Raw genomic sequence first — 14,042 nt, 5'->3', positions numbered from 1 at the left:
TGAGGAACAAAATAATCGAGTTTCTTGGAGAGAAAGCTAAGTAACTAAGTATATATATACATAAGTAGATAAGCCAAAAATATCCCAGGGACTACTCCGCTTCAGGAATCCAGACGCTTAGAGGGGAGCCTCTCGACTTGCATCTGAAAACAACAACACAGTATGAGATGAGAACCGGAGGTTCTTAGCATGGTAAAGGTACCATGCGTATAATAATAAGGTCCTGGGAATGCCAGAGGCAATCCTAGAACTCCGTCATAAAATACTTAATTTCTAAACAAAAGCCATAATTAAGGGTAGGTACTCTAAGCTATTCCTAAACTTACTCAAATTCAAACCTAACATAACCACCAACCCTTTTCACCCTTCCTCTGTTCCTCCGCCATCCATAAATCATGCAGAGACAAGCAACCAGACAAGTTCACGCACAAGTAAGAAGCAGATACTGCAAATAGCAAGAATAGCAGGTAGCAAGATATATAGATTCAATTAGGCAATCTCAGATAATGGATAGCAATCAAAACAAACAAATGCACATGATGCATGCCTGTCCTATGGATGATGAGGCTCACCTGTTGGTTATCCAGCCAACCCGACAAGTCCGAAAACCTTAGACTGTCCCCCGTCGCGCATCCCCAAGAGTCTATGCATAGATTTCACATTCAAACATCAAGTAATCACTCAATGGGGGGCTATCCATACCCGAAAATTTATACGTGCCCGGTCACCCTTACGACGTAGGGTCAACAGAGTATCGAGATTCAACCTGGAACACGTGGTGGCAAGTCACGGTTCTTACCCAGAGAAATTCGTATCTCAGTTATCATCATTCATAAGCCATTTCATTTTCATAATCAATATATAATCATTTAGCAAGTCGTGGCATCAAACTTCATTTAACTTTCTCATCTCCTTCACATAACTCATCATTTTATCTCTTACTTCATCCCCAAGTTATCTTACTATCCTAGCTTCAATTAGCTACTAGACTTAGTACCATACCTTAAGTCTAAAAGGAAGGAAAATGGAGGTTTAAAAGTGAAAATATGGTTTAAAACAGCCAAAATCCAATTTTGCAGCAAGCAGTGGTCACGCGTGTGCGTGGGCCACACGCACGCGCGGTGCGAACAGCACATCACGCGTACGCGTGAGTCATGCGTACGCGTGATCATGCGCTCACGCGCACGCATGGCTACTCACGCATGCGTCTTTAAAATGCCACGCCACGCGTACGCGGGGGCCACGCGTATGCGTGGATGGACGTTTTTCCAAATTTGGCAGAATTCCTAAAAAGCTGCTACAAACCAGTTTTTGGTATCCTGCAACATAGTTTTATACACCAAACTTTTGTCGTCTATAACTTTCTCTACAAGATTCTATTTTTCACAAAATTGATATCATTCAAAAGTTGGTAAAACCATCTTTCATTTGAAACAAACCACAGTTCCATCCAAAATTTAAGGAGCAAGTTATGGACTTCCAAAGTTCATCAAAATTCACTTTTATCAAATCACACTCAAACCTCATTTTCCTTTCAAACCTCATCTCCACCCAATTTAGCATACCACAACCATCAACATAATCAATCCTTAATCATAAAACAACAATTCTAACAACCTAGCTCAATAACATCATATTCCTTCTACTTTACCATTTTAGCCACAAACCACATAGTACTACACATACTAATTCTTACCATTTTCATACAATCATTCAATCCTCATTACAACACTAATTTATCAAGTCAATCCAACAAGTCCAAATTAAACCATTTACTATCTCAACCACACCATTGCCTTGCCATAATCTTCATCATCATACAAGCATATACACATACATACATTTAATTTCCATTATTAATTACTCAACACCATATCATATCAATTTATTCATCAACATCACAAACACTAACCATTTAACATAACAAAGCTTTTCAACCTATCCTATAATACTCTAGCCTAAGTTTTCACACAACCTTATATATTAAACGCGCAAAACCTAAACCATACCTTAGCCGATCACTTTATTTAATCCAAGGCAGCCTCACAAGCTACAAAACAGCCCTCAAGCTTAGAGTAACCAGCTACAAGTTTAGCCTCAATCATCACCAAGCCTCCAAATGTTCACTTTTCAATTCCAAAGCATGCATATGAACTTAATTCACACCTAATACACATCTATACTCCAAATTCAGATTTTACCTAATGAAATTAAAATTGAGTTACGGTTTGGGGCATTCTTACCTCACCTATATGCGTAGCAACTCAAACCCTACAACCCCCGCAAGCTAAATCGAACCTAGAACACCAAATTGGGAAGAATCTCACTATAGGGTTTCAAATTCAAGAATAAAAAAGGAATAGAGATTCTGAAACGAAAATGGATCTTACCGGTAAAATTGATTCGACAGGAATGTAGAACTCGATGCGCTGGACGCGTGGCTGCGAACAGTGCGACGATTGGAGCTCGGAGCGGAAAGTTATATGAGATTGAAGTAAATTCAAGGGTTTTGAAACCCTTCCTCATCTTCCCTGGTGTTCTTCATCATGGAGCAGCTGGAATGATGAAGATTGTGATTCATCTCATTTTATTTAATGAGTTAGTTGGGCTTACGGCCCGGTTCGGGTTCGATTCGGTCTGTTCGGTCTAATTTTAGACCAAATTTTTTGAAATTAGTATCAAAATTCTTGTTTCGAATAGTCAAAAAGACTTTATTTAAAAAAAAAGACTTTAGTAAAAATTTTTTTGGTTAAATTATAAATAATTTATTATCTCAATTAATTTTATTTTTTATTTTTATATATTTAATTAATAAAAAAGTGAATGAATAGGCATTGATATACTAATATATATCGTTAACTATGGGATAGACAAATATTATTTATTTCTTTTTAGCCACTTTATTTAGAACTTTTTAATTTTAATATGGAGGGAAGGTTGGTGTATAGCAGAATTTTAAAGGTATATGGTGTTTTATCAGGGTATGAGGACTGTGCAAGACAAATCGGACCGTCCAATTGAAAATACTGAAAATTCTGGGTCCGATTTGTGTACTGGCAGAAAATTCTAGATCCGATTTGTGTACTGGCAGAAAACTCTGGGTTCGATTTCAATATCTACGAAATTCTACTCCACACAAATCGGACCATCCGATTTGTGTCTCTCTCTCTCCAATAAAATCGGATGGTCCGATTTCTTCCCACTAAAACAAAAAATTAAAAACCGTCACGATCGTAGATATCTCTCCAATACTCTCTAACTCAACATAACTCACATATCAATCTCATATAAAAAAAATAACCATTTATTTATTCTATGAACAGATGATGACAAATCTTATGGTAAGTAAGCCATAAAAAATATCGAACTTATTTCTTTGTAGCCACTTTATATATGTAACTGTTCCATAGACAAATAATGACAAATCTAATAGCAAACCATAAAAAATATCGAATTTATTTTTTTATAATCATTATATATAGGTATTTATTATAGTGTCTAAAGAGATTGTTTAATTGTTAAAATAGATTAAATAATTAATTTTAAATTTAAAAGTATAAAAATTAAATTTTTTTAAATATTTTAAAATTATTATAAAAAATAATTTAAAAAATTAGACATCAAATAAAAGATATCATAAAATTGATCCTATATATATTATTAAGTGTGCTATAGACAAATGATGACAAATCTAATAGTAAGCCATCAAAAATATCGAATTTATTTCTTTATAGCCACTATATATATGATGTAAAATATATTTTAAAATATTTTTCTTATTTTTGTCAGTTTTTTAATAACTTGATTTTTTTTTATTTAGTCCAAATTTAAACAAGTGATTATGGCAGGCATGCAGCCGTTTCATGGTAAGACCGTAACATGGACGATGTAGGTCACTCAGCTGCTTATCGTTTCACATTAATTAGATTTTCAATTATTTTCTAGGTATAAGTTATTTTTCGATACAAGTCTATACAAATTATTTATATTTACATGTATATATTTTTTTTGTGTCGTTAATGCATATTTTTTTTTTCTTCTTTTACTTATTTTTCTCTTTTATTATCATCGTCACCAACACTACAATCACATCCTCCTCCTCTTCTTTCTCCTTCTTTTTTTATTAGAATTTCTTTTCTTTTTTTTTCTTTCTCCTCCATCATCAATTATTTTGTTGTTAAAAATAATAAATAATTCAAATTCAGATTATCAATTGAACTAGAATGAAATTGATTATTATTTTGAATCCAATCAGGTGGTTGAGGTGTGGTTCAATTCTAGTTAATATTTTCGTTAGTAGTTTATGATTCTGTAAGTGAATAATGTTGTTGTTGTTTGTGAAAATTGTTGTTCATCGTTGATAGTTTGAGTTGAATGTAATGTAAAAATTCTGCATTAGAAGAAATATTTTTCTGTATTTACAGTAAATTTGGGTGTAACACGAAGATATTTGAGCATAACACGAAAAAATTTTCGGTGTATGTGTGCTGATAAGTTCTGCATAATTCAAAACTCTTTAACTTCCTCCTCTTCATCTTCTGCTTCTTCTTCTTCTTCTTCTTCTTTTTCATCATCATAACCATCATCATCATCATCATTATCATCATCATCTTCTTCTTCTTTTTTTTCTTATTTATTTTTTTTGTTTTATCTTCTCAAATTTCTTCTTGTTTTATTCTCTTAACAAGAATAAAATCAAAAGAAATCAAACAAAGCAAAAGAAGAAACACATAATGGTACAAAATTACTTGGAAGAGGATGAACTTACATTCATTCAACTAAAAGAAAGAAGAAGAAAAAATGCTGCATTAGAGGAAATATTTTTTTTTGTATTTGCAGCAAATTTTGGTGTAATATAAAGATATTTGAGTGTATTGTTTAAGAATTTTTGGTGTATATGTGCTGATAAGTTCTGCATAATTCAAAACTCTTTCTCTTCCCCTCCTTATCTTCTACTGCTTCTTCTTCTTTTGTTCATCATTATCACCATCATCTTTTTCTTATTATTATTTTCTTATTCATCTTTTTCTTTTTGTTTTACCTTATCAAATTTCTTCTTATTTTACTTTCTTAACAAGAATAAAAACAAAAAAAATCAAACAAAGAAGAAGAAGAAGAAATACATAATGCTGTAGAATTACTTGAAAGATGATAAACTTACATTTATTCAACTAAAAAAAAGAAAGAAATAAGAAAAAAAAGAAGAGGTAAAAAATGCAGTATTAGAGGAAATATTTTTCTGTATTTGCAGCAAATTTTGGTGTAACACGAAGATATTTGAGTGTATTGTTTAAGAATTTTCGGTGATGTGTGCTGATAAGTTCTACATATCAAAATTCTTCCTCTTCCTCCTTCTTATCTTCTGCTACTTCTTCTTCATTTTTTTGTTTCATATTCTCATAATTCTTTTTGGGAGGAAAAAATCAAATAAAGAATAAAAAAATACATAATGTTACAAAATCAATAGAAAGATGATGAATGAAAAAAATGTAGCAACAACAACAGTAATAAAAAAAGACAATGAAGATGAAATACGCGAAGAAGAAGGAGGAGAAACGCAAAGAAGAAGGAGAAGAAGGAGGAGGAGGAGGAGGAGGAGGAGGAGGAGGAGGAGGAGGAGGAATGCGGGATACAAAGAGGAATAACGTGTTTTTACGCGTGCGTTATGTAAGTGGATTTTGTTGGGTTAGAATTAACTTGCATGCCAAAAAGACTTATATGTATAGCAGTACTCTTAGATTTTAAAAGTGTATAGTTGTTCAAAATAACATTTTACAATAATAATCTTCAGCCATCTTACTTGTATACTAAAAATCAACTATAAAATTAATTATTAGTATAAAAGTTATGTTGAAATACAAAATACATATTAAAAATACTAAATGACTGATTTAAGTTAATTTGTAGTGTGTACATATTTGTTTCAAGAGTTACCTAAAACTAAAACTGAGTTGTATTTGAGCTTAGATGTAAGATTCAGACTCCTTTTGAGACAGCGTCCGACTTGTTTCATAGCCGATGTGCTGCCGTCCGAGTTTCTCATGAGAAATCCGACTTGTTTCGTAATCGATGTGCTGCCATCCGAGTTTTTCGTGAGGATGTAGGAGGTAGTACCTACAAGGGACTCCGATGTTTAAGTTAGCATGAGTTTTAGACAGGTTTTTAGTAGATTGAGATATAAATATATCCGAGGGATATTAGTATATTTATAGTAGAATAGATAACCACCTTTTAAAGTAATTCTACCTTTATTAGTGGATAACCGTTTCCTTTTGTTAGAGAAATTGTTGAGATCTTTCTTCTAGATTAATAGGAGATATCTTTAGAGTTAATTATTTATTTAGATAAGTAAAATTAAACTCATGTCGCCGTGTCTGACCTCTATAAAATCGGATAAGAATAAATTAAACGATATCTGTAAATTGGACTTTATTCATTTTTTGTTTGACTAAATTCTGAGCCAATGTATAAACAATAACATTTTTGAATCATCTTTAGTGTATTGTTTAGATATCCAACTTTTTAATTTCTCATTTCATAGAAGTAAGCTCTTGTTCTTATAGAAATAAGGAAATAACATTTTACACCTGTTTTACTTAAGGTGAAAAAAAGAATAATTTCATCATTTGTTAATACACACTCTGATCAAATCTAAATAAATTTAAATTGTTAGACAGCAGGGAAAAGCTTTAAATTGTTACTTATAATAATAAAATGAGAATAAAACCTAGGGGCATCTAGTGTACAGATGTAATTGTGAAGATTTTTGTTTTTTATGGTTATTTGTTGATTTTGAAAGCGTATCACTAAAAGTGTTACTTAAAGAGAAAGTGTTACCCTTAATCGTTAACTTGGCTCTGATACCAATTTTTAGTTGTAATTTCTTTTTCAAAATTTCCATTAACTCTTCATATTTTGCTTCGAGTAAGTTTATAATTTGTATATATTTGGTTGGTGGTACTTTATAGTTTACAATTTTATAATCAAAAGTATTGACCATTTCTATTATTACTAATTCTGATTTCATTTTTATAGTTTTTCAATATTGTTTTAGTTTATAATATTCTTTTTTGCATGGATTATTGTATATAAAATCTTTTATCTGTTTGTCTTTTTCTTTAATATAATTTTTCAAATCCTCAAAAACTTCTTTTATTTCTACACTTTCTGTTGTTTCTAAATATCTTTTTAATTTTTCAACTTCATTCTCCATTTTTTCTTTCAACAGCTTTAATTCTTTAAGTCATAATATGGTTTTCCAGGCATTTATAAAAAATTTTAAGTTTAGCTCCAACTTGTTTATATTTGTTCTTATTTCTATCCTTTTTATTATAAGGTCATTAATTTCGAACTGAAGATTGTTTAATTCCCTTTTATACTCCTTTATTTTACTTTTTAAATTTTTCGCCCTTTTTCTTTTTATTTTGTTTTCTGGTCTTTCAATCTTTGTATACTTCATTATTTATCTTAAAATTTCTGCAAATTCTATCATCGATTCATCACTATTTTCTAGAGATTCTATTAATTTTTCTAACTCTTCAACTTCTCCTTTCAATTTGTCATAGATTATTTTTAGAACTTTAAATGCTCTTTGATTTATTTTAGAAAACTGTAAATAATTCAACCGATTTTCTCTTTCAAAGAGCTCTTGTTTCTTGTCTTGATAGGTTACATATATTTTTTCTTTATTTATTGTCATAACTTAGTGTTTAGGGTTTCATTTAATTTTTCGACCTTTTTTATTAATTCTTTTATTTCAGAATTTTCTTCTTTAATCTTTAACTTAGATAAGCTTAACGGGCTATTAATTTTGGATTGAAAATTCGATGAAACTAATTTTCCTGATGGTTCTTTTAGTAAAAGAACTGGATTTTCAATGGCTATATATTTTGGTATTTCTGTCTTTACAATTTTCTGAAATAATTCATCGACATAAATTCTTTCTCTGTTTTTAAATATTATACTATGATGGCTATTTGTTAAAGCATAGTTTATTGCATATGTAATTGAAAAGGGTTCATCGTCTTGTTCCATTAGATTCTTTCTGTGAAATTTATAAGCCAAACTTATAGATCTTTCAAGATTTTCAGTTGATAAAGGTATAGCATATCCAAGATGGGCATTGAATTTAACATTTACGTTTGCCAAGTTTCCATGAACAATTCCAATTATCTGATCTATTGGGTCATCAGTAATTCTTTTGTCACAGATTGCTAAGCTTATTGGTGAATTAATTCCTTTCATATATGTAGATTTGATTAAGACTTGTATAGTACTAATATGAATCCATCCAATTTTAGATCTTTTTTGTTGATCCTTAATTTTCTCAATCTGTTTACTCAATTCTTCATCATTTATCAAAGCTATTTCAAGTTCTCCATTGGCGGATTTTATCTTTATAGGGGCTTCAAGTTGAATTTTTCCATAGTATATTATATTTTTTCTATTAAAAACTTCTTTTAAAAGATTTTGTTTATTAAAATTTTCATTTGATTTGAGATTTAATTCTGTTTTTAGAACAGCCTGTTTTTCATTATCTAATAAGGCAGATAATCTATAATAATCAGATTCTTCCGTTAATTCTAAACTTTCTAAATAATTCATAACTATGAGATTAGGATAAAGGCGTACCTTTCTGGAGAAAAACTTCCTTTATTTAGAGTATTTACATAAGATGTTTTTATCTCCAGAGGGGAGATTGTAGATACTAACTCCAGAGGGGAGTTTAGAATTGGTTTTTCCTAAGGGAATTCTTCTTCAGACTATAGAATCGCCTCGGCAGCTTCCTCCTTGCTCTCCTAGCATATGAGTACTCTTAGCCTCCTGTTTTCTATTGTCTGATGCCTTCTACAATTGCCTAAGCAATCTATTTATAATGGTTGGGTCTGATGGACAATTCCCATCCTTACCCTTCTTATGACGTCATTGCTTACGTTATTGTTTATTATCTTGCACCAGCTATATTGTTGGTGCTCTATGACCTAAGCGCTTACGTCATTATGCAATAATGTCGAGGGATGCTTCAGATGTGCTGTCCTCTTCTTTTATGTGGGTGGATGCGCTGTCTTCTTCTTTTATCATGTGGGTGGATCCCATTTCATTATTACTTTCTTCAGATATTTCTGAGACACACAGCTGGCACTTGTGGTCTTCTCTGTCTTTTATTAAATAGCAGAGATTCCTCTTTATCCCTTCGGGGAGCTTTTCTAAGAGTCCAGATAAGTTGTAGAATGCTGATTCAAATTCCACTAAGAGTCTCATCTCTCTTTCTTCAATTTCATTTCTCTTACTGGACACAAGCAGAGTATTTCTACTTTTATAATTGATTCTTGTGTGAGATTCCATTGTTATCTTCTGAGTTCTTTCGAAGACCCTTGCTAGTGTGCTGGCTAGTCTACCTTCATGACTGTAGATTGTTAAATCTTGAACTTGATCAATTGGTTGAAAATTTCCTGGGAAGACGGACATGAATATTACTTGGTGTGCTGGAACCAAGCATTCTTCTTCTTCATTAAAAATAGGTTGACTGTTTGTAAATTTTAGGGATATATCCCTTGGATTTACGTTGTCAATCATATTTTTAAATCTCTTTACTGCATCAACGAAGCCTGCAGGAAACTCACTAATAATTTTCAAATCATTAAAAATTAAAATTGTATCAATTAATCCATACTGGAAAAACTGATAGGTGTCAGATGGGGAAGCCTCTGGAAATATAACCAGCTTCGTTAGCTGTTCTTTGGCAATAGGATAATATCCCAAGATTGCCCTCTTTTCTTCAGTCCAATTCAGGACTATGTTAAGGGTTTCTCTGAGATTTGATCTACAGACCCTTTTCTTTTCCTTGATTTCAGCCCTTGTAGGAATGTTTCTTATTATCCCTGTTCTCTGCATTTGAATTGGAGCTTTATCTGCTCTTTTTAGAGTTTGCTCTGGATGAAGAGCTTCATATTCCCTGAAGGATTCCTTTGCTTCTTCCAGTGTTAAAAACCCTCCTTTATGAATTATCCTTGATTGATGTGTAAATGGTGCTGCTTTTTCCCAGGCATCATATACTCCTTTCATGGGGCCGTTATAAATTACATAATATTTTTTATCTTGGGTGGATTTTTTGATAATTTCAGCAATTGTTTTATTTTCTGGAATTTTTTCCTTACCTGATTTGTCCACCACGCTTAGCTGGCTGAACTCTGATGGTTTTGGTTGTTGTGTTGATTTCATTGCTTCGATGGCCTTCTTGAGGGATTGGATCTGTGTCCTTATTTGCTGACAATGCTTGCATTTTTCGAGTTCTTGTTCGTATTTTTGAATTTCTTGATCTAATGCGTTGTAGACGAACTCCATTCTCTTGTTAATGTATCTGCAATAACATTTTTGTCACCCTTAATATATTCAATTTTTATTGGATATTGTAACAAAAATAATTGCTATCTTACCAATCGTCCATGATTATAATCAACTTTTAAATTATATCGTATGAAACCTGTTAAATAACTTGAATCTGTCCTTAATGTAAATTCTTTGGGTAGTAAATCAATTTTCCATTTCTTAAGAGATTTAATTGCTGCTAGAGTTTCCCTTTCATGAGTAGTATATCTCTGTTCTGTTGGAGTAAAAGTCCCTGAAATATACCTGCAAAGTAATTCTTTTGGGGGATATTTAGAATCTAGTGATTCTTTTTCTTGTTCCAAACTTTTTATAGCTTTCTTAGCTTTTAGACATCCTGACCAGGTTATGTCTGAAGCATCTGTTTCTACTATTAAGTAGTCATTTTCTTCTGGAATATAAAGTTCTGGAAGTTTTTCACATAGTTCTTTAATTCTTTGAATTTGTATACTATCTTTTTCATCCCATTTCCATACTTTTTTAGTACTTATTTTTGGAAATAAGCTTTTAGTGTATTCTGTTATATTCTTTAAAAATCCCTGATCAGAAATATAATTTATACACCCTAAAAATCTTTGTAATTGTTTTCTATCTTCTATTTTATTAGGAAATAAATTTACCTTTTCTAGAACATTTGGTTGAAGTTTTAGCTTTCCTTGAGTGGATAGAATTAATCCAAGGAACTCTATTTCTTGTTTTGCTATTCTTGCTTTCTTTTTACTAATAACTAATCCTTTTTCCTTGCATCTTTCTAAAACTATTAATAATTTTTGAAGATGATCTTCTTTATCCTGTTTTGTAAAGATTAGTATATCATCAATGTATACTAAAACAAATTCATTTAACTCTTTTAGATTTTCTTCCATAAATCTTTGATAAATACCTGGGACTTGCTTTAATCCGAATGGTAATACATTCCATTCATAAAGCAACACACTTGTTGATTCTTTTGTTGGGCAAGTAAAAGTAGTTAATTTCTTTGTTTCTTCGTCTAAACGAAGTTGCCAATATCCTGATTTTGCATCAAGAGATGAAAACCAAGTTGCTCCTTTGATTTTTTCTAGAATAGAATCTTTTCTTGGAAGTTTATGAGCATCATCAATAGTTGCTTCATTCATTTTCTTATAGTTTATTACCATTCTTCGTTTTTCCCTTTTAATTTCATTATTGTTTTCAACGTAAAAAGCTGGAGCCGTATGAGGACTTTTACTTAATCTTATAATTCCTTTTTCCAAAAGATCTTTACATTCTAATGAGAACTCTTCTCTATCTCTTGCGGAATAAGGAATTTTATTTGGAACATTTATCTCTTTTATGGGATCTTTTAGTTTAATGCTTACTAATTCGTTATTTGTATTTTTAATATCTAAAGGATTTTCAGCACAAATTTCATCCAAGAGTTCTTCTATCTTTATTTCAAGATTATTTTTTGGAATATTTATCTGAAAGTATAGATCCAAATAACATGTTTCTAATATAGAAAATATTTTAAATTTTAAGATCTTATCTATAGTAGTAGTTGGTATTTTTATACGTTTTGATTTTTGATTTATTGAAGAATCGTGTGGAGCTTTTAAAACTATATATGTTAATTCTTGAATGAATGGATGATATAGCTTTAAAAAGTTATTTCCTATGATAAAATCCATTCCAGAATCTAACATATATATAGATGAAACAATGAACCTATAATTTTGAATAAAAATTTCAACCATCTCTGCTTTTTGGTCAATTTTATGTATTGATTTGTCAGCTATTCTAACTCTTAATGGTTTCTTTAATTTTTTCCAATCAAGTTTTATATTTGAACTAGCAAAGCATTGTGTTGCCCCAGAATCTATGAAAGCATTTATAAACTTTTCTGTTATTTTTATAGTAATAAATGTAGCATTATTACTCAGTCTCTGAGTCTGTTTCCGAGACATATTCAAAAATATAGTCTAAGTTATCATCAGATTCTTCTAATGGTTCCATGAAACAAGACTTAGCAATTTCTATTTGTTTAGTAAGATCCTTTTTATCCTTCTTTTTCGGGCATTCATTTGCGTAGTATCCTTCTTCTTGGCAATACCAACATTTACAATTTTCTTTTTTATTCGGACAATAGTTATTTCTTTGTCTTTTGTTTTTATTGTTATTTTCTTTTCTAAAATATCTCTTTTTTCTCCAGTTTGGATAGTATTTTCTTTTTCTAAATTGATATTTTTTTTCTTTGAAAATTTTTATTAAGACCATATTTTTTAGGTGTCTCCTCATTATCCTGACAGCAAATTCTGATTATATTTGCAAATCTTTTTTGAGTTGCTTCTTGCATACAACGTTCTTTTATTTCCTCTCTTATTGCAGAGGTTGCTCCACCAAAATTATTTTCAATTGTTCCTCTATTTATTTCTCTTATAAATCTTCCCATTATAAATTCATTAGCAGAATATGGAAGTTTTGTTATGTACATACTAAGATAATGATTTTTATCTTCTTCTTTTATTTGTAATAATGTATTCTATATTCACATATATAAGATTCCACATTACATAAATCATATATCTGAATATTAGTTAAATGGTTTTTTGCTTCTTGATATTCTTTATTATAGACTTCTTGTCTATGATCTATAATATTTTTTCCAAAAAATTCTTTATATAGAATCATCATTATATATAATATCTTATCATAAGCTGTTGTTTTTGTTTCTAATTCTTCTATTATTTGGTTTTCTATTGATGTCATATAATCTCTTATAGTTCCTTTAGTATGAAACCCTATGTAATTCCAAATGTCCCTTCCAGACAATTCACTAAGTTTTGGATTAGTAAAGGCTTCTAATAAGAAGGAATTCAACCAGTTTTCGAAAATTTCTTTTTCGTTCTTTTTGCAGTCTAAATCGAGCATTCTTTCTCCTTCCATTTCCTGGATTTTAGGAACGTATTTTGATGGTATTTTTGTATATTTTGAATCTTTATTTATAAACCCTTTTTTAAAAGCATAATTATCAAAACCTGTTTCCCATTTAAATTGAGATTGATTATCCTTAGATGTTCCAGCTTCATTTTTTACTTGTATTGGAATAGCTGGTTCTTCGTCACTTGAATAATCTAGAATGTGTTCTTCATTTTCTATATTTTCAGAATTTACTAATTTTTCTTCTATTTGAAAACCATGTTCCATAATATTATTTTCTTGAGCCATTTTTAATTGTTTAAAAAGCATTGTAACTTCTTCTAATTTTTCTTCAATATTCATAATTTCAATGGTGGTTTTACTCTTAAGTCTGTTATGTTGATTATATTTTGAAATTTTTCTTCTTTGGGATTCTCTTTTTCCTTATTTCTTTGAAATTTATAGATACTAATATTTCTTCAAGCATATCTACTATAGAATTTAATTGTGGGTTAAAAGTATGATAAAGATGTGGGAAATCATTTCCATGGTAGCATTTTTTAGAAATCCCGTGTGAAAAATAAGTTTTTTCAGGTTTTTGAAGTCCTTCAATAAAACTTATAGTAAAATAAAGATTTTGAGAAAAATTATTTTGTATTGATTTTAAGAATTCAGTGTCATTACAATTAACATTGGTTAAAATCATTAGTTTTTGATCTATTAATTTTGATAACTTAATTATTTCTTCTCTTAAATCTTCTAATTTACTTTTTTCATTA

Source organism: Arachis hypogaea, chromosome 5 (genome assembly GCF_003086295.3).
Source record: "Arachis hypogaea cultivar Tifrunner chromosome 5, arahy.Tifrunner.gnm2.J5K5, whole genome shotgun sequence".
Classification (NCBI taxonomy): Eukaryota; Viridiplantae; Streptophyta; class Magnoliopsida; order Fabales; family Fabaceae; genus Arachis; species Arachis hypogaea.
The sequence above is the reverse complement of the archived record's forward strand: the minus strand, read 5'-3'. Positions refer to the sequence as shown.